The sequence below is a fragment of the Trichosurus vulpecula genome, chromosome 7 (genome assembly GCF_011100635.1).
Source record: "Trichosurus vulpecula isolate mTriVul1 chromosome 7, mTriVul1.pri, whole genome shotgun sequence".
Lineage (NCBI taxonomy): Eukaryota > Metazoa > Chordata > Mammalia > Diprotodontia > Phalangeridae > Trichosurus > Trichosurus vulpecula.
Genome location: NC_050579.1, coordinates 225131101 through 225152932, shown reverse-complemented (window position 1 = coordinate 225152932; position 21832 = coordinate 225131101).

Sequence of the window (21832 nt, the reverse complement as noted above, 5' to 3'; positions counted from 1 at the left end):
ATTTGTAAAATGAAGATAAGGATTCTAATAACTCCCTCACAGTTATCATGGGACTCAATTGATAAAACAAACAACATAAAGGAAATCACTAACTTTAAAATCTACATAAACAAGTTATTATTAAATTTTGTGTCTCCATAAATCCCAACCCAGAGAATTAGGATGAGGGAGTAGGGACATGCTATTCATTTAATGGGATGGTTTCCTTCCATTCAAGTTCTGTATAGACTAGGTATGTAGTTTTATAGCACTCATATTAGCTTATTTATAAAGTACTTCAAGGTTTAAAAAGATTTGCAGCAAATGGATTGGGATTCCAAATTCTCTCCCTCACTCCCACACCCTTTCATATCCACTGAGAAGGAAAGAAATATGGTATCCATTATACAAGTGAAATCTGGCAAAATATATTCACATATGAGTCATAAAGCAATAAAAAATAAGAAAAGTAAGGTGAAAAAATTATACTTCAATTTGCACTCTGAGTATTGCAGTTCTCTGTCTGCTGGTGGATAGCATTTTTTCATCATGAGTCCTTAGGAATTGTCTTGGATCATTGTCTTGATTAGAGTAGTCAAGTCTTTCATAGTTGATTATCACTATAACATTTCTATTACTATGAACAGTGATCTCCTGATTTATCTAATTCCACTTTGCTTCTGTTCATATAGTTCTTGTCAAGCTTTTCCCCCTGAAACCACTTCCTTTGTAATTGCTTGTAGCATAATAGTACTCTGTCACATTCAAATGGCACTTCTTAATCAGTGATTCTCCAATTGATGAGAATTTCCTCAATTTCAAATTCTTCGCCACCACAAAAAAGAGCTACTATAAATATTTTTGTACATATGGGTCCTTTTTCTTTGATCTCTTTGGAATATAGACCTAGTAGTGGTATTTCTGGGTCAGAGGGTATGCACAGTTTTATAGCCTTTTGGCCATACTTCCAAATTATTCTCCTGAATGTTTGGATCTGTTCCCTACTCCACCAGTAGTTTATTAGTGCACATATTTTTCCCTCATGCCCTCCAGCATTTGTCATTTGTGATAGGTGTGAAGCGATACATCAGAGTTGTTTTAATTCGCATTTCTTTAATCAATAGCAAAGTAGAGAATTTTTATGTGACTACAGATAGCTTTGATTTCTCTTTCTGAATACCACCTGCTTGTATCCTTTGGCTGAATTATCAATTAGGAAAATGGTGCTTATTTTTATAATTTGACTCAGTTTTACACTTGCTATATATTTGAGAGAGGAGGTCTTTATCAGAGAAACATGCTGTAATTTTTTTTATATTACTTCATTGTCTATTTTAGCATAATGTAGTTTCCTGGATTTTCTTTTAATTAGGTCTATTTTTGCTTTTGCTTTCTCTGACCTCATGATTGCTACCTCTGCCTTTTTTACTTCAGCTGTTTCTGCTCCAGCCCTTAAAGAAATTCTGTGTGTCTTTCTGTTACAAGTGTGTCTCATAAACAATATAGTGTTGGATTCTAGTTTCTACTCCATTCTACTATATGATTCCATTTTATGGGTGAATTCATCCCATTCACATTCACAGTCATGGTCCTATTTGAAGACAAAGGACAAAAATAACAACAATAAAAACAGTATGATTACTAACTGTATATTTCCCTCTATCTTATTTTCTTCTGTTTCTTCCACTCTCTTTTTTTCCTATTCCTTCTCAAAAGTCTATTTTGCTTCTATCCATTGCCTCCATTAATCCGCCCTTTCTCTTAGAATTCCTCCCCTTTTCTTATCCTATTCTCCTTTTTCCTGTTGGTAAAGTTATGTTTCTATATACAACTGTACTGCATATTCTTTCTTTTTTGAACCAATTCCGATGAAAGTAAGATTCAAGCATCTCCTCCATTTCCCCCTCCAATGTAAAAGCTCTTCCTTGCAAGCCTCCTTTGTGTGAGAAAAATTTCCCCATTTTAACTCTCTCTTCTCCCTTCTTCTAATGCATCCCTATTTTTCACTTCTTCATTTTATTTGGAGATAACTTCAACAAAATCAACTCAAACCCTTGACCTTTCTCTATGAAAATTCCTTTTAATTACCCTATTAATATAAAGTTCTTAGGATAACATATATCATCTTCCTATATCAAAATGTAAATAATTTAATTTTACTGAATCCCTTATGATTCCTCTTTCATGTTTATCTTTTTGTGTTTCCCTTAAGTCTTCTGTTTTAATGTCAGATTTTCTATTCAGTTCTTGTCTTTTTATCAGAAATGTTGAAAGGCCTCAATTTTATTAAGTATCAATTTTTTCCTTAAAGGATTATAATCAGTTTTGCTAGATAAGTTATTCTTGGTTTCAGTCCTAGCTCCTTTGCCTTCCAGAATATCATATTCCAAATACTCTACTCCTTCAATGTGGAAGTCACTAAATCTTGTGTAATCTTACTGTAGCTCCATGATATTTGAATTGTTTCTTTCTGGTTCCTTGAAGCATTTTCTCTTTCACTTAGGAGCTCTAGAATTTGGCTACAATATTCCTGGGAGTTTTCTTTCTATCTTTTTAATCTCTTTCATGAGGAGATTGGTATACTCTTTCAACTGCTGTTTAATTTTTATCTGGTGGAGCTATAAATTAATAAAACCATTCTGAAAGGCAATTTAGAATTATACAAATAAAATGGCTAAAATATATATGCTCTTTGCCCCAGAAATCCTACTGGTAGACATATGCCCCAAGGAAGTCACTGACAAAAAGAAAGCATCATATAAAACAAAATATTTTATCCATAATTAATAAATAAAACAAATGATAACAGTAAGATATATTAAAAACAAAAATAAGTGAAAAACAAAGCTGCTGTTATTTATCTCATTCTCACTTTTCAATGTAGTTGGGTGGAATAGTTCTGTACCAAGTGATAATCTTAGTAGTATATATACATATATATCTATATGTGTGTGTATAATATATATGTTGTAATATATATGCAAACTAATGCAGATATAGACAAAATAACTGCTTTTTGCAACTGGGTGAATACATAGGGCTTTTGGCTCACCAGCAAAGAACAAATCCAGGAGAAGACAGAATGATAAGTAATATTTACTCATTCTAATTCCCCATGACTTTGAGTCAATTCTTCTAGGTCTCTATATTTTTAAAGCTTTTCATTCCATGTAACTTTGAGATTATATTTGGTATGATGTCATCTTTAAGAACATTGAACTTGAAATATTATAGATCAGTGCTACATCCAGGCAATTATAAGAAACAGCTATTGCTGTGACAATGTTATATTCTAGTAGTTTATGATATGAATTTTCAAGTACATTATTGGATTTGTTGTCGTAGTATGGAAATTTCATATTGTTTCTTGTTAGTTATACAATGACTTCTAAGTTTTCATAACATACAAAGTGATATGATAAAGTTCCCATCAATTATTTGTATATTCTGTATTGATTAAGATCAGTCTCCTTATATATAACCTTTCTTCATTTTATAGTGGTTATATTTCCTAAATTCTCAAAAGATATGAACAGGTAAGTAATTAGGTAAGGAAATCTAAGCCAGATATACTCATATTATTTTTAGTGTTCTAAGCAACATATAATTAGAGAAATGGAAATTAAAGCAATTTTGAGGTTCTACCTGATAATCATCAAATCTGTGATTTTGACAAGTAAAGGGAAATGACACATGTTGGAGGGTTGTGAGAAAGCAAACGTATTAGTATATAATTATTAGAGAACCATGGCTATTGTTCCGGCCATTCTGTGAGGCAATCTTGAACTATACTCCCAAAGTTGCCAAACTGTGTCTTCCTTTTGACTAAGCAATACTACTACAAGGCCTGTGTCCCAGAGAGAGATCAAAGAAAGAGGAAGAAGTTGTATATCTACAAAAATGTTTACAGGAAGTCTTTTTCCTGGTGGCAAAGAATTAGAAAATAAAAGGATGGCTGTAAATTGAGGAATGGATAGATTATTAATTTGCAAAGGAAGACTATTATGCTGTAAGTTAAGAAAGAAATAGTTTCAGAGAAATCTGGGAAGACTGTATGGTCAAAACAGAGTTAAGTGAATAGAACCAGGAGAATAATTTATATTATAACATTATTGATAAATGAACAATTGTGAAAGACTTAACTCTGACAACATGCCTGGGGACAGATCAATAGAATGATCAGTCTAGTGTTCTTTCTTCTTTGTCTGTCAAATGATCTATTTTTTTTTTTAACTTTTCTTTATATAACTAGATTCTGCTCTGATCTCTCATCATGGTACAAAGACAAAGTTGGACTCTCAAAGGCTATGCCAATGAAACACAAACTCTGAACAAATTCAAACAAGCTGAAAGGGTTTTGAGTACAGTGACAGTTTAGTTATCTGTCACCTGAAAAATAGCCTAGTTAAGTGTGGAGCCATTCATCTTTAGCTGGTTTCTGAAAGTTGATAAATTCTGTTGGCCACAACAACTCATGAAATTCTTAACCAGGCATCAATGAATTGAAATCTACATTTGCAAAGGGAGTACAATCTCAGGTAAAATAATGGATTCTTTAAGCATTGAAAGCCAAGATTGCATCAATAAAGCATTTGCTGTAGGGTATGTGTCAGTAAAATACTAATAAAGGAGTTGCCTATAGCAACACAGTGCTGACTACTTACTCCCTTGAGTCATTCATTCTCACAGTTACACAAGCTATTGTTAATATTGAACATTAACAATTCCTAATACACATTATTGAATAGATAGAATGCTGGCCTTCCTGAGTCAGAAAGACCTGAGTTCTAATCATGCTTCTGAAACATACCAGCTCTGTGACACTGGGCAGGTTACTTCACCTCTCACTGCCTCTAGGCAAATCCTAAAATTGTAAATTGCAGAGAATATGCTGACCTGCATCAGAAGAAGAAGCTCATCATGTACAGTTCCCTGTACCAATGAAATCATAGGTCTAATCCAAAGAAAAATTAACTGTGCTTATTAAAGTATGGAGAGAACATGTTCAAGAGGAAACATTAAGTCAGTTTTTAGTAAACATTTGTGCTTTGTTTTCTGGTTTGTTTTTTTGTAGTATGTAGAAAATCATACTAAGTGCTAAGTATGCCTTGTTTGTGGTTGACCAAAGTAACATAGAGTAAACAGGCAAATTTCCAAAAATTGTAGTACTTGGACGTGTAACATACTAATTAATCAATGTATTTGGGATGCTCTAATAAACAACATTATGTTATCAAGCCTAATTTTTGCTTTCTGGAGAACTTACCTTTTTATGTCTTAGCATGTGCTTTGTTTTGTTTTGTTTTGTTTTCCAGTAGAGATATGATGTGATTATCCATTACTAGTATTAGGTATCATCATAAACTATGACTGGACCATAAACCTGTTATAAAAAATCAGAATGATGGGTAAAATAAAAGATGATAGCAGCAACATGGATTGTATGTTCAGCTCTGTTTCCATTGTTGAAATTAGAAGCACAAATAGCAGCCATATCCCCTTTAGTTTAGCTTTTTCCTGGATATTATATCTTATTTTATTTCTATTTTGTAGGTCCATTTAATCCTTTTCGAAATATTTTAGCTTTTTTATCTATATCATTGTTTGGTATATTATCTTCTAGAAATGTATCTCTTCCCTCCACAGCAAGTTTTCTATCATAAGAAAGATTAAAAATAAAAATAAAGAAATTCATCAAAATCAAAACACAAATTGACCATGTTTGAAATATGTTCCCTACCTCCTCTTTGTGAAGAATTGAATAAAGTAGATTTTCTCTATTCTTCTCCATTGAAATTGCCCAGTATTATATTTCCCTCTGTGTCTCTGCTACTCTCTCTGCTTTGTTCTTTCTCTCTTTTTCTTTCTTATGTTCCAATTAACATTTTCGTAGTCATTGCTTCTGTCTATTTTTCCCATTGGTTTTATTTACTTTGCTATATCAGTAACAGACATCCGTTCCTATGCATTTCTGAATTCTTTGTATTCATCTTTATATTCAATTCTTTATGTTCCTAAATTAGATCAATTCTTACACTCCAGTAACATTCCATGATATTCATGTGCCAAGGTTTCCAATTAATTAGGTAAACATGAATCAAATTTTTATTCATTTATTTAGTGCACATTCATAATTAATTAGATTTTCAACTCTGATGCTTAGTTTGGTTTATTAGATTTGTGTAATATGTCTGTCACTTGGACTTTTCAATCTAATTTCTAAATTACAGTTTAAATTTTTAAACAATAAAGCACAATGAACTACAAAAGAACTCATCTCTAAAAAGAAATTATATTTAATCAAAAATCAGTTCATTTTATATAATAGAGCCACCATAATTCTTTTTACTGTTATCTTAAATTACTATGCTGAAGTTTATTTTATAAATAAATATATTAATTGATAAATTATTCACAGTATTAATATTAGCCCAAAGCCTTGATGTTGTTGAGTCATTTCAGTCATGTCTGACTATTCATAACTCCATTAGAGGCTTTCTTGGTAAAAATACTGAAGTGGTTTGCCATTTCCTTCCCTAGTTAATTTCATAAATGAAAAAACTGAGGCAAACAGGGTTCAGTGACTTGCCCAGCATTGCATAGCTGGTAAGTTTGTGAGGCCAGATTTGAATTCATATCTTCTTGACTCCAGGACAGATACTCTATCAACTGTATCATCTAACTGCCCAGTCCCAAGACTAGAATTGATGTTTTTTTTTCTGGTAGGTGATGACTTCCCTTATTAAGACACAACTCCTTACTGTAAGAAAACATTGAACATTATAAATACTAACATTTCCAGAGTATCATTTGTCCCTATATCAACAGAATGTGGTAAATGTAAAGAGTACTGCTTCTTATGTCAGAGGATCCTCTTCACCTGTTATCTGGACTATTGCAAATGTCTACCAATTAGTCTCCCTATCTCAAATCTCTTCCTACTGTGATCCATTGTATATACAACTGGTAAAGTGATTTTAAAGCACATGTCTGATCATGACACTGATTATTGACTAACTTTACTTAATAATCTCCAATTGTTTCCTATTTCCTTTAGGATTAAACAAATTTTCATTTCAAACTCATTATACTTTGGCTCCAATCTAACTATCCAAGTATGTTACACCTTACAGCTACCCCTTCCACATTATGGGGGTAAGGGCATGACACCCCCCCAATCTAGAAAATCCACATCAATATTTTGGCCCTCCTTCATACAAGAGAAGTCTGGATTATTATGGCATTAAGACATGAATTGTGTTGATATTATACAATACCATACATATATTTTATGCTCTTCTCAGTTTCTAAACTTCTGTTTCAACTGCTGGACTCCCCATGTTGTTTGAGGCTTCCAAAAAATTCCCCCCAAAAAATCCCATTTACTTTCTTTTTTAATGCTTCATTGGTTTTTTTAATTAAGATTTTTTATTTTTAGTTTACAACACTCAGTTCCACATAATTTTGAGTTCCAGATTTTATTTTCCCCCACCACTCCTCCCTCCACAAGATGGCATGGAATCCAATGTATCTTCTACATGTGACTTCTAATTGAACTTATTTACACAATAGTCAGGTTGTAAAGAAGAATTATGACCAATGGAATGAATCAGGAGAAAGAAGAAACAGAACCCCAAAATCCCCAAAAACAAACAAAAGAGAAAAAAACAAAGGGAAAAAAGGAGAGCAAACAGTGTGCCTCAATCTGCATTCAAACTTCATGGTTCTTTCTCTGGATGTAGATAGCTCTCTCCATCATGAGTCCTTTGGAGTTGTCTTTGCACCTTGTATTGCTGAGAAAAGCGAAGTCTATCAAAGTTAGTCATCACAGAATCCATATATCTGTGGTTGCATATAACGTTCTCCTGGTTCTGCTCTGCTCACTCAGCATTATATTGTGTGGGTTTTTCCATGTTATTATGAAGTCTGTGTCATCCCCATTTCTTATGGCCAATAGTATTCCATTACCTTCATATACCACAACTTGTTCAGCCATTCCCCAATTGATGGGTATCCCCTTGATTTCCAATTCTTTGCTACTACAAAAAGAGCCACTATAAATATGTTTGTATATATGGGTCCTTTTCCCACTTGTGTGATCTCTTTGGGATACAATCTTAGAAGTGGTATTGCTGGGTCAAAGGGTATGAACATTTTTATAGCCCTTTGGTCATAGTTCCAAATTGCTCTCCAGAATGGCTCAGTTCACAACTCTACCAGCAATGTAACGGTGTTCCAATTTTCCCACATCCTGTCCAGGATTTATCATTTTCCTGTTTTGTCACTTTAGCCAATCTGACAGGAAAGATGTGGTACCTAAGAGGTGTTTTGATTTGTATTTCTCTAACCAGTAGTGATTTTGAACATTTTTTCATATGCCTATAGATATCTTTAATTTCTTCCTCTGAAAACTGTCTGTTCATATCATTTTACCATTTCTCAATTGGGGAATGACTTGCATTCCTATAAATTTGATTCAGTTCCCTGTATATTTTAGAGAGGAGGCCTTTATCAGAGACACTGGTTGTAAAGATTTTCTCCCAATTTTCTGCTTCTCTCCTAATCTTTGTTGTATTGGTTTTTTTATAAAAAAAAAACTTTGCAATTTAACATAAACAAAATTATCCACCATTTTGTAATACTATCTCTTGTTGTGTCATGAATTCTTTGCTTTTCCATAAATCTGATAGGTTAACTATTCCTTGCTTTCCCAAATTGCTTATCGTATCAGCATTTTTTCCTAAATAATGAACCCATTCTGACTTTATTTTGGTATATGGTGTAAGATATTGGTGTATGCCCAGTTTCTGCCCTACCATTTTCCAATTTTCCCACCAGTTTTTGTGAAGTAGTGAATTCTTAGCCCAGAAGCTGGATTCTTTGCGTTTATCAGAGAGAAGATCGCTATAGTCATTGACTACTGCATCTTGTGTACCTAACCTATTCCATTGATCTATGACTCTGTTTCTTAGCCAATACCAGGTAGTTTTGATGATTGCTGCTTTATAGTACAGTTTAATACCTGGTATGGCTAGGCTACCTTCCCTAGCATTTCTTTTCATTAATAACCTAGATATTCTAGACCTCTTGTTCTTCCAGATGAATTTTGTTATTATTTTATCCAGCTCAGTAAAATAATTTTTTGGTAGTTTGATTGGTATGGCACTGGATAAATAAATTAAATTAGGTAAAATTGACATTTTTATTATATTAGTTCAGCCTAACCATGAGCAACTGATATTTTTCCATTTATTTAGATCTGACTTCATTCATGTGAAAAGTGTTTCATAATTATGTTCATAAAAGCCCTGGGTTTGTCTTGGCAGATAGACCCCCAGATATTTTATAGTGTCTACAGTAACTTTGAATGGAATTTCTCTTTCTATCTGTTGCTGTTGGGCTTTGTTAGTAATGTATAGGAATGCTGAGGATTTATGTGGGTTTATTTTATATCCTGCAGCTTTGCTAAACTCGTTTATTATTTCAAGTAGTTTTTTACTTGATTCTCTAAGTAAATCATCGTATCATCTGCAAAAAGTGATAATTCAGTTTCTTCTTTGCCTATTCTAATTCCTTCAATTTCTTTTTCTTCTCTTATTGCTACAGCTAACATTTCTAGTACCAAATTGAATAGTAGGGGTGATAATGGACCTCCTTGTTTCACCTCTGAACTTATTGGGAATGCATCTAGCTTATTCCCATTGCAAATAATGCTTGTTGATGGTTTTAGGTAGATGCTATTTATAATTTTAAGGAAGGTTCCATTTATTCCTATGCTTTCTATTGTTTTTAATAGGAATGGGTGTTGTATTTTTTCAAAGGATTTTTCTGCATCTATTCAGATGATCATATGGTTTCTGCTAGTTTTGTTGTTGACATGATGAATTATGCTGATAGTTTTCCTAATAATGAACCAGCCTTGCATTCCTGGAATAAATCCTACCTGGTCGTAGTGTATTATTCTCATGATAAGTTTCAGCAATCATCTTGCTAATATTTTATTTAAAATTTTTGCATCAATATTCATTAGGAAAATTGGTCTATAATTTTCTTTCTCTGTTTTCACTCTTCCTAGTTTGGGTATTAGTACCATATTTGTGTCATAAAAAGAATTTGGTAGGACTCCTTGTTCACCTATTTTCCCAAATAGTCTATAAAGTATAGGAATTAATTGTTTTTTAAATGTTTGATAAAATTCATATGTAAAACCGTCTGACCCTGGAGATTTTTTCCTAGGGAGTTCATTGACGGCTTGGTCAATTTCTTTTTCTGAGATGGGGTTATTTAAAAATTTTACTTCCTCTTTTGTTAACCTGGGCAATTTATATTTTTGTCGATATTCATCTATATTCCTAAGGTTGTTAAATTTACGGGCATACAATTGGGCAAAATAATTCCTAATTATTGTTTTAATTTCCTCTTCATTGGAGGTGAATTCACCCTTTTCATTTTCAATACTGGTAATTTGATTTTCTTCTTTCTTTTTTTATCAAATTGACGAAAGGTTTATCAATTTTATTGTTTTTTTCATAAAACCAGCTCTTGGCTGTATTTATTAATTCAACAGTTTTCTTGGTTTCAATTTTATTAATCTCTCCTTTGATTTTCAGTATTTCTACTTTGGTTTTTAATTGTGGATTTTAATTTGTTCTTTTTCTAACTTTTTCAGTTGCATGGCCAATTCATTGATTTCCTCTTTCTCTATTTTATTCATGTAAACATTTAGAGATATAAAACTTCCCCTAAGAACTGCTTTTGCTGAATCCCATAAATTTGGTATGTTGTCTCAATATTGTCATTCTCCTGAATGAAGTTATTGATTGTTTCTATGATTTGTTCTTTGGCCCACTCATTCTTTAAAATTAGACTATTTAGTCTCCAATTAATTTTCCGCTTATTTTTCCACGGTTCTTTATTACAAATAATTTTTATTGAATCATGATCTGAAAAGGATGCTTTGACTACTTCTGCCTATCTGCACTGGATTGGGAGGTTTTTATGCCCTAGGACATGGTCAGTTTTTGAGTGTGTATCATGTACCACTGAGAAAAAAGTATATTCCTTTTCATCCCCATTCAGTTTTCTCCAGAGGTCTATCATATCTGCCTTTTCTAAAATTCTGTTCACCTCCTTAACTTCTTTCTTCTTTATTCTGAGGTTAGATTTATTAAGTTAAGAGAGGGTGAGGTTGAGGTCTCCCATTATCATGGTTTTCCTGTCTATTTCTTCCTGTAACTCCCTTAACCTCTCCTCTAAGAATCTGCATGCCATACCACTTAGGGCATATATGTTAAGTAATGATATTGCTTCACTGTTTATGGTGCCTTTTAGCAGGATGTAGTGTCCTTCCTTAACTCTTTTAATTAGATCTATCTTTGCTTTTGGTTTGTCTGAGGTTAGGATTGCTACTCCTGCTTTTTTTTACTTTAGCTGAAGCACAATATATTCTACTCCAGCCTTTTCCCTTTACCCTGTGTGTATCTCCCTGTTTCAAATGTATTTTTTTTTAAACAGCATATCGTAGGATTATGGTTTTTAACCCATTCTGCTATCTGTTTCCGTTTTATGGGAGAATTCATCCCATTCACATTCACAATTACAATTAATATTTGTGCCTTTTTCTCCACCCTATTTCCCCCTGTTTATGCTTTCCTTTCTCCCTTTCCCCTTCCACTGCTCAACAAAGTTTTGCTTTTGACTGCCGTCTTCTTCAGTTTACCCTACCTCTTGATTCCCCTCCTTTATCTTCCTCTTTTACAGTTGCTACTTCTTCCCTCCCTTCTGACCACCCCCTTCCTTTTTTTCTCCCTTTCCTCTCCTACTGCCTGTAGGACAAGTTAGATTTCTATACTTATCAGGGTATGTTATTACCTTCTTGAGCCAAATCTGATGAGAGTAAAGCTCAGATACTGCTCTTCTCCCTCTCTTCTTTCCCTCTCCTACAATATGTTTTTGTGCTTCATCATGTGATGTAATTTACCTTTTTCTACTACCTCCTTACCTCTTCTCCCAGAACCATCCCTTTACATCTCTATAATTATACTTTTTATCATTATATCAGTTATTTTATACTGACATCCACGGTCTATGAATATTCCTTTCAATTGTCATAAGTATACTATTCTCAAGATTAACATATATATATATATTTGTGTATATATATATATATATATATATATATATATATATATATCTCAAATTTATATAAAACAAAATAATCCTGTATAAGGATGTAATTAGTTAGTCTTATTGATTAACTAGGGGTTTTTTCCCCATTTATCTTTTTATGTGTCTCTTGAGTTTTGTATTTGGAGATCAAATTTTCCATTGAGCTCTGGCTTTTTCATCAGGAAGGTCTGGAATTCCCTTATTTCATTGAATATCCATCACCTTGCCTGGAAAATTACACTCAATTTTGCTGGGTAGTTGATCCTTGGTTGTAGTCCAGGCTCCTCCTTTACCTTTCGGAATATTGTATTTCAATTTCTCCTGTCATTTAATGTAGAAGCTGAAAGATCCTGCGTGATCCTGACTGTATTTCCATGATACTTGAATTGTTTCTTTCTAGCTGCTTGCAATATTTTCTCCTTGACCTGGTAGTTCTGGAATTTGTCTATAATATTTCTTGGAGTTTTCAACTTGGGATCTTTTCCCAGGGGTGATCAATGGATTCTTTCAATGACAGTTTTACCCTCTGGTTCTAGGACCTCCAGGCAATTTTCTTTAAGGATTTCATGGAAGATACTGTCCAGGCTCTTTTTTTTCATCATAGCTTTCAAGTAGATCAATAATTCTTAGATTGTCTCTCCTGGATCTATTTTCCAGGTTGGTTATTTTTCCAATCAGATATTTCACGTTTTATTCTATTTTTTTCATTTTTTAGATTTTGTTTGACTGATTCTTGATGTCTCATAGAGTCATTAGCTTTTACCTGCCCAATTTTAATTTTTAATGTTTTGTTTTCTTCCTTTGTCTTCTCTATATTCTTTCTATTTGGTTGATTTTACTTTTCAATGAGACATTTTCTCCATTTATATTCTGATTTTCCTTAACCAATTCCCTAATTTTACCTTTTAAAGATATGTTTTCCTCAATGATTTTTTCCATTTTTTTTCTTTTACCTCCCTAATTTGGTTTTTAAAGTCCTCCTTGAGTTCTTCCTGGAATACTTTTTGGTCTGGTTCACTTTCCCTTTTGAGGTTTCAGATGTGGGTGTAGGGTCCATGCTGTCCTTTTCCAAATTGGTATTTTGGTCTTCCCTGTCTCCATAATATGAGTCAATCATCTTTGAAAGCTTCTTACAATTCTTTTTCATGGTGTTTTTTTTTCCCCTCCTGGTTTCTGAAGTGGATTTCTGTTTCTGAGGCTCAGGGGGCTCTGCCCCAAGTTTCTCGTGTTAGAATCTAGGTTTATGTGCTATGGCCTCTGGTTTCCTGTGGTGTGGGGGAGGGGTGGTCTGCCTGCTGGGAATCTCCTCTTCCCCAGGACTGCTCTACAGCAGCGGTGGTCTCAGCTTGTGTCTGTGTTGGTATCCGCCACTTCCCTTGGCTGTGCAAATCCAGGTTCAGGGTCCTGGCATTGATGTTAGCTATCTACACCCCCAGGGCTCAGTTACTCTCGTAGTTCTACCAAGGTGAGGGCTGCTGGGACATCTCTCTTCCTGCACTAGTCTCCTTCCAGGACCACAGGAAGGGCCCTCTCCCCCACTTCTCTCGCTACTGAAGCCCCCTTCTGGCTCCTCTGTTTCTCCTGAGGTTTTGTTCGCTTGGTTTATTCAAGGGAGGGATATGAGATGTTTTACCTGCACATCTGGGCTACCAGGAGTCCAAGAAGGTGAGTTTCAAACCTTTAGACTGTGCGTTTGAGGCCTCCATGCTAGCTGCTCCTGCAGCTGCAGGCTCTGTGCTCCGACAGACTCCTGTCCCGGGCTGAGAGGCCTGGGGCTCGATCACAGCAGTAGCCGGTACTTCTGCCATGGGCCTGTTCCTGCTCCAGCGTTTTGCTCAACCAGCACTCTCCTAGACCTGCAGGTGGGCCAGATTCCTCTGCTGTTCCTGGTTGGTTTGGTCTGGTGCCCTTGCGTTTGCCTGGGGTTGGATGCCTCTGGGCTAGCTGCTCCCATGGCCGCAGGCTCTACGTTCTGACAGACTCCCATCCTGGGATGGGAGGCCAGGGGCTCCCCCATTTACTTTCTTACACTGACCCTCTGAGATATATTGAAACCTCAATGGGGAAAGGCACAATGTGGAAGAGATAACTGTACTTTCCTTTACGTTCTGTGATCCAGGCAAACTGGTCTTCTTGCTGTTCCTCATAGATAATACTCCTTCTTACTCCCTGTCTTTGCACAAGCTATCATCCAAGGCAAGAATACACTGCCTCTTCACCTCCTTTTAGAATCTTATTTCCTCAAAATTCCTCTCAAGTGTTATCTTTTACAAGATGCCTTTTTTTTATCCCTCCAGTTGGTATCCCTCAAAGCTGTCCACCACCACCCCAATTACCTTGTATTTATTTTCTATATATTCCATATATTCATATGTGTTTGAGTGTGTGTTGACTCTCTTGAAAAACTCCTTGAGAGCAAGGATTCTTTGATTTTTATCTTTATATTCCTAACATTTAGCAGAGTACATGTACATAACATGTGCTGAATAAATGCCTATTTGATTGATTGGCCTGGCTTCAAATTCCACCTTTGATTCTGTATGCCCTATACGATTTTGTGGAATCACTTACCCTTCCTGGGTCTAGGTTCCTAATATGTTAATATGTTGAAGAAGAATAAATTGGACTAGACTGTCCCAGGGGTCCCTTCCAGATATAGAATTATGTTCTATGATTCTAATGTAATGGAGTGACTAACCAGTTTTACACTAAGAACTAGGAACTAATAATTTGAAAATTTTAATATGTAACTATTTGTATATAATTCAAATATTTAAAATAATTCATATTTATGTATATACTTGCATGAGGAATCTAGACCTGTCATTCTGTCTATTTAGAAGCTTTCTAGTGGTACATAACAACAATTTGTTTGTAAGTTTTAATCTTAGAGAATTATTGACATATTAAAAGGTTAAGTGCTTGCCCAGTGTCATGTTATGTGTCTAAGGAAGGATTTGAAATGACTTCTTTCATACTCTGAAACCAACTTTCTATCCAATTCCAACTTGATAAATTCCCTTTGAATTTCACAATAGCTCTCAGAGGTTTTATATGTGTGTGTGCATGTGTGTATGTGTGTATAATATATATGTATGTATGCACATGTATATATGCATGTATATACATATGCATACATACACATACATATACATTTCAAAAATGAAGACACTTAACCATGGAGGGGCTAAATGTCTCATGCGAAGTCACCCAATTAGTTAGTATAAGAGCCAGAATTCAACTACAGGTCTTCTGATTCCAAATTTAGTGTTCTTTCTTCTACACCACCACTATTATTTCTGCCAAAATCAAATACTAGGAGAGAAAACATTTTTTTTTCTGAGACTTGCCCCAGGCTATGCTATGAGTGACAGAACTAATACTAAGACTCTTAAGTCCAGTGATTTTCCCCCACCTTTTATCTATATGTCAGCCTTCTAGCACCAAAGACTGAGTGTGCTCAAATTAGTAGGTTTAAAACATACATAGTTTCAGTTCAACTGTATTTTAAAAAGGTACTGGAAAACTGTTAACCTTCCTGCCCCAATTTTTCTCTTAATCAGCACAAGAGTATATTAATTTTTTATATAGGATATATAAAATTACATAAATAAGACTGAATGCCAACAAGAGTCTTCTGATGAAATTGTATAGAATGACATTTAAGAGCATTCTTAATCTGTGACAAAACACAAACTTTGGGAGTTTTATTAATGTTAATGAAATTCTCTGCAGAAGATTTTCACTTTTCTTAAGACTGGCTAGATTAATTTTCCAGCCCAGGATGAATAGAAATCCTCAGGGGAGACGCAATTGGAAAAAGATCAACTTCATTTGGTGAAACATGCCAGGGTTACATAATGCTATGTGGCAAGAGTGTTGATTCAACACCTTCACTGATAAATTCCCACATGACTAGGATGAGCTTGTCTTGCATGTGCTGTATTTACGAGTTTCTGAGCAGTCAAAACTTGTTGAATCTTCTCCTACTGGTTTACATGATACCTCTGTTTGAAGATAATCCCTTTCCCAAACTTTTCCTGTGCTATACTGGATTTTCAGTTGTTTCCAACTCTTTGCGACCTCATTTAGGGCATTCTTGACAAAAATATTGAGTTCATTAGGAAGCCGAGGCAAACAGGGACTTGCCTAGGGACTTAGAGCTAGTAGGTATCTGAAGCTAGATCTGAACTAACTTAAATTAATCTTTAAATTAGTCTTCCTGACTCCAGGCTTGGCACTTCATCCACTGTACTACCTAATTGCTGAATTGGCTTTATGTATTTGAAGTAGAAGATGCTTCTGTGGATTTCTGATTTCATCAAAGTGGAGACTTCTTTCACTGATGTAGATCGCAACCCCTCTGTCTCTTCCCGTCTCACACTATTCTTGTCTATGTCTTTTTATAAATCCTTCATGAAGAAACAAAGATATCAAAGCAATAAAACAAAACTGTGTTGTATATTTTTATTTGTTTCATTTGTGTCAATTGAACAAGTAAACTGAAGAACTGGAATTTCATTCTTCTGAATGAGCTGGCAGTTTTTTCAGGTTTTTTGATGCCTTTCATTTTTATAGTACAGCAGCTTCCCCTTAAATTTCCTCCCTTCCCCACCCAAAACCCCTCCCTTGTAACAAAGAAATACATTTAAACAAAATCAACAGACGCAACAACCACACATAAAAGCATCTGACATATTTTTCATCCATAGCCCCCTACTTCTCTATTCAGAGCAGGGAGGTATATGAAACTTGTAGTTGAATAATTAACCTTACTTTGCGTTTGGTATGCTCTATAAGAAGGAGATATTCATTCAAATCAATTCAACAAATATTTATTAAGCACAATAGGGTATTGTGCTAGTTGCTGGAAACACAAAGATGAAATAAGATAGACTTGGCCCATCAGGAATTTACAATCAAATGAGGGGGTGTGGAAACATTGCCCAATAAATAAGTCAATATTATATGTTCAAAATAGATACCTAAACAAAGCAATGTGAGAGGTTTGAAGAAGGATAAACTACTTCGAAATGGGAAGGCAGGGTATACTGTATGGAGATCTTTCATTTAATGTGTTTTTAATCAAACTCCATACACTGGAACTATGGTAGGACCTGAGAATACAAAGGCAAAACCAAAATAGTCCCTGCTCTCAAGAAGCACATGTTGTCTGTGTGGTTATGAAAGCAAAAATCTCCAGAGGAAGAGGTTAGGGGTGAGGGTGAGAGTGGGGAGGAAATTCATTCCAGGTATGGGAGCTATGACAGAAAAAAGCAGGAGAAGAATTAGGGAATGGGGAGAGAATCCATGAGCTTGGCAAGGAGATTTCATGAAATAGAATAATATGAGAAAAATGTTAGCAAGATAGGTAAGAGCTAGATTGAGCAATTTCAGGATAAGGAATTTATGCAAGGTTTTTGAGGATTATAAAATAATAGATTTAGAAGTTTAAGAGATGTCAGAGGTACAAACAGCATCAGAAACAATTTTTTAACCATGAGCCACTAATCATAAATCCACTGTATTATATGTCACCCTGAGATTGGAGTGATACGATTCAAGAGATATACTGGCAATACTTGGGGAGGGGTATCTCTATAAAGGATAGACTGGAAAAGAGAGAAATTAAGTTAGTTAAGAAAGTTAATTAAGGAGTTAAGGAAGTATGAAGGACAGATAGCATTATACTTGACCATCTTAAGTCAGGACCAATGAGATAGGAAATATGGAATCCAAAGCCAAGATCTGAGCCTGCACTTAAGAGGACCAGCCCCAGAAGGTCCTATTGTACTAATAGTTGTATCTAGTCAAATTAGAAGAAGCTTGGTGGTACAGCAGATAGAGTGCCAGGCCTGAGTCAGGAAGACTCGTCTTCCTGAGTTCAAATCTGGCTTCAGACACTTACTAGCTGTGTTACTCTGGGCAAATCACTTAACCCTATTTGCCTCAGTTTCCTAATTTGTAAAATGAGCTGGAGAAGGAAAAAGTAGATCACTTCAGTATCTTTGCCAAGAAAACCCCTCAAAGATTCATACACAACTCAACAACAAAAACAACAAAAGTCTATTTGGGTGTGTATCTGTATTAGTGGAAATCTCCCTCAAGGATATCCTTCTGTGCCATAAGGATCCCCATCATCATATTTTGCTCCATCCATGAAGCTCAGAATCCCAAAACTGGAAGGCCTCAGAGGCCTCTGGATTGGATTCAAGAAAATCACTTAGGAGGGTATTAAAACTTCCTTTGTGAGGGAGTGATGAGGCCCCAAATTTCAACGGTAGCTCTATCATTAGAAAAGAAGGATACAAGACATACTGCAGAGACAAAATCAATAAAATTTGGCAACTAATTGGATGTGGGGCGTGAGGCAGAGAGAATACTCAAATGTGTTTCAAGCTTGGGTGACTGAGGGGATAGTGATGCTGTTGCATATCTCATTACTTCTTAGCCCCTCTTTTATGGACAAGAAATTGTGTGTAAGCTCTACTGATACAATTCAGATAGGTAGAAACTAATTTGGATTTGGTCATTCTTTCAACACTGCTTACTTTTCTAGTTCCAGTGCATGCTGCACATAGACATTGAACAAGACAAATTAAGATCCTGGAGTAACAAAAATATACCTATGTGTATAATGATAACATAAAGAGAGGTGATCCAGAACTAAACCTCAGAAGTACTGGAGCTACACTATATGCATGCCTATTATTCTCAACTAGCTTCTTAAGGAAACTTATTCCATTGATTGTCACCCATGTTTTCTCACCACCAAGTATGAGCTATTTTGATCCAAGAGATATTACCAGCAATCTTCCAATTTCTCTGTCTCCTTTCATTACCTTGGTGGAAGTACCAGTAAAATGGGTCGCCATGGGGGTGGAGCCAAGATGGCAGCTGGAAAGCAAGGACTAGCCTGAGCTCCCAGTCAAGTCCCTCCAAAAACCTATAAAAATGGCTCTGAACCAATTCTAGAACTGTAGAACCCAAAAATTATCAGAGGGAAGCAGGGCTCCAGTCCAGGACAGCCTGGATGGTTGCTGGGTGAGGTCTTTCACACACAGAGCTGGGAGCAGAGCACAGCAGAGCAGAGCCCAGTGTGGGCAGCGCGGACCAACCAGACCAGGAGCTGGGCGGAGCAGGCCCTAGTGCCCTGAATCAGTGAGCTGCAGCAGTTGCCAGACTTCTCAACCCACAAACACCAAAGACAACAGAGAAGAACTGCAGAACCCACAGAACAGCAGAGGGAAGCAGGGTTCTAGCCCAGGACAGCCTGGATGGTCTCTGGGTAAGTTATATCCCACACAGAGCTGGGAGCAGAGGGGATTGGAGCAGAGCCCAGCGTGGGCAGTGCGGACCAACCAGACCAGGAGCCAGGCGGAGCATGCCCTAGTGCCCCAAATCGGTGAGCTGCAGCAGTTACCAGACTTCTCAACCCACAAACACCAAAGTCAACAGAGAAGGTTAGTGGGAAAAGCTGCTGGGGACCGAGTGAAAAAAGGAGTTCATGGTTGGGCCACCACCCCCAGGCCAGTAGAGGTGGGGCAGCTACAGAACTACAGCTGCAGTTGCTTCTGGTCCCAGGCCCACCTGGTGGGAGGAATTAAGTGGCAGATTAGAGTAGGAGTGCAGATCCTGCTGAAGGTCTAAGTCCAGTACGGGTTGGGGGTTCTTGGGGAAGGAGGAGTGCTGGTGTGGCAGAGCTGGCACTTTCCCCCAAGCTTGGAACATAGTTCTCTTTATTCTATAAGCAGCCATACCCCACTGAAAAACTCAAGGGTCAAGTAAGTTGGCTGAGAACATGGCCAGGCAGCGAAAATGCACCCAGATTCAGTCTCAGACTTTGGAATCTTTCTTTGGTGACAAAGAAAACCAATACATACAGCCAGGAGAAGTCAACGAAGTCAAAGAGCTTACAACAAAAGCCTCCAAGAAAAACATGAACTGGTCTCAGGCCATGAAAGAGCTCAAAAAGGATTTGGAAAAGCAAATTAGAGAAGTAGAGGAAAAATTGGGAAGAGAAATGAGAAGGATGCGAGAAAACCATGAAAAACAAGTCAATGACTTGTTTTTGTTGGAGACCCAAAAAATACTGAAAAATATACTGAAGAAAACAACACTTTAAAAAATAGACTAACTCAAATGGCAAAAGAGCTCCAAAAAGCCAATGAGGAGAAGAATACTTTGAAAGGCAGAATTAGCCAAATGGAAAAAGGAGGTCCAAAAGACCACTGAAGAAAATATTACCTTAAAAATTAGATTGGAGCAAGTGGAAGCTAGTGACTTGATGAGAAATCAAGATATTATAAAACAGAACCAAAGGAATGAAAAAGTGGAATACAATGTGAAATATCTCATTGGAAAAACCACTGACCTGGAAAATAGTTCCAGGAGAGATAATTTAAAAATTATTGGACTATCTGAAAGCCATGATCAAAAAAAGAGCCTAGATATCATCTTTCAAGAAATTATCAAGGAGAACTACCCTGATATTCTACAGCCACAGGGCAAAATAGAAATTGAAAGAATCCACTGATTGCCTCCTCAAATAGATCCCAAAAAGAAATATCCTAGGAATATTGTCGCCAAATTCCAGAGCTCCCAGATCAAGGAGAAAATACTGCAAGCAGCCAGAAAGAAACAATTTGAGTATTGTGGAAACATTATCAGAATAACCCAAGATCTAGCTGCTTCTACATTACGAGATCAAAGGGCTTGGAATATAATATTCCAGAGGTCAGTGGAGCTAGGATTAAAACCAAGAATCACCTACCCAGCAAAACCAAGTATCATGCTCCAAGGCAAAATATGGATTTTCAATAAAATAGAGGACTTTCAAGCTTTCTCAGTGAGAAGACCAGAGCTGAATAGAAAATTTGACTTTCAAACACAAGAATCAAGAGAAGCATGAAAAGGTAATCAAGAAGAAGAACAAGAAAAAGAAATTGCAAGGGACTTAGTAAAGTTGAACTGTTTTGTTCATGTTCCTACATGGAAAGATGATGTGTATGTTTCATGAGACCTCAGTATGGTGAAAAGGGAGAATCTTGGGTAGCTGAAGGGAATATGTATATGTATATATATATGTTTATGTATACATATGTACATGTGTATGTATATATGTATATGTATGTATGTATGTGTATATATATATATATATATATATACAGAGAGAGAGAGAGAGAGAGAGAGAGAGAGAGAGAGAGCACAGGGTGAGTTGAAGATGAAGGGAAGATATCTAAAAGAAATAAAATCAAATTAAGGGATGAGAGAGAAATATATTGAGAGAGGGAGAAAGGGAGAGATAGAATGGGGTAAATTATCTTGCATAAAAGTGGCAAGAAAAAGCAGTTCTGTAGGAAGAGAAGGCAGGTGAGGGGGAATGAGTGAATTCAGCTCTCATCAGATTTGACCTGAGGAGGGAATACCATACATGCTCAATTGGGTATCTTACCCCACAGGAAAAAAGGAGGAAGAAGATAAAAAAGGGGGGATGATAGAAGGGAGGGCAGATGGGGGTAGAGGTAATCAAAAAAAAGAATGGGTCACCACTTGTTTTATCTCCGTCTTAAAGTGCTGGTATTACAGAGGTCATCAATGAACATGTAGATCTTAGTCTCAGGGACCACATTTTGAAATCTAGGAAATAAAAGTGGAAACAAGATCAGCTTTCATTTAAGCCATG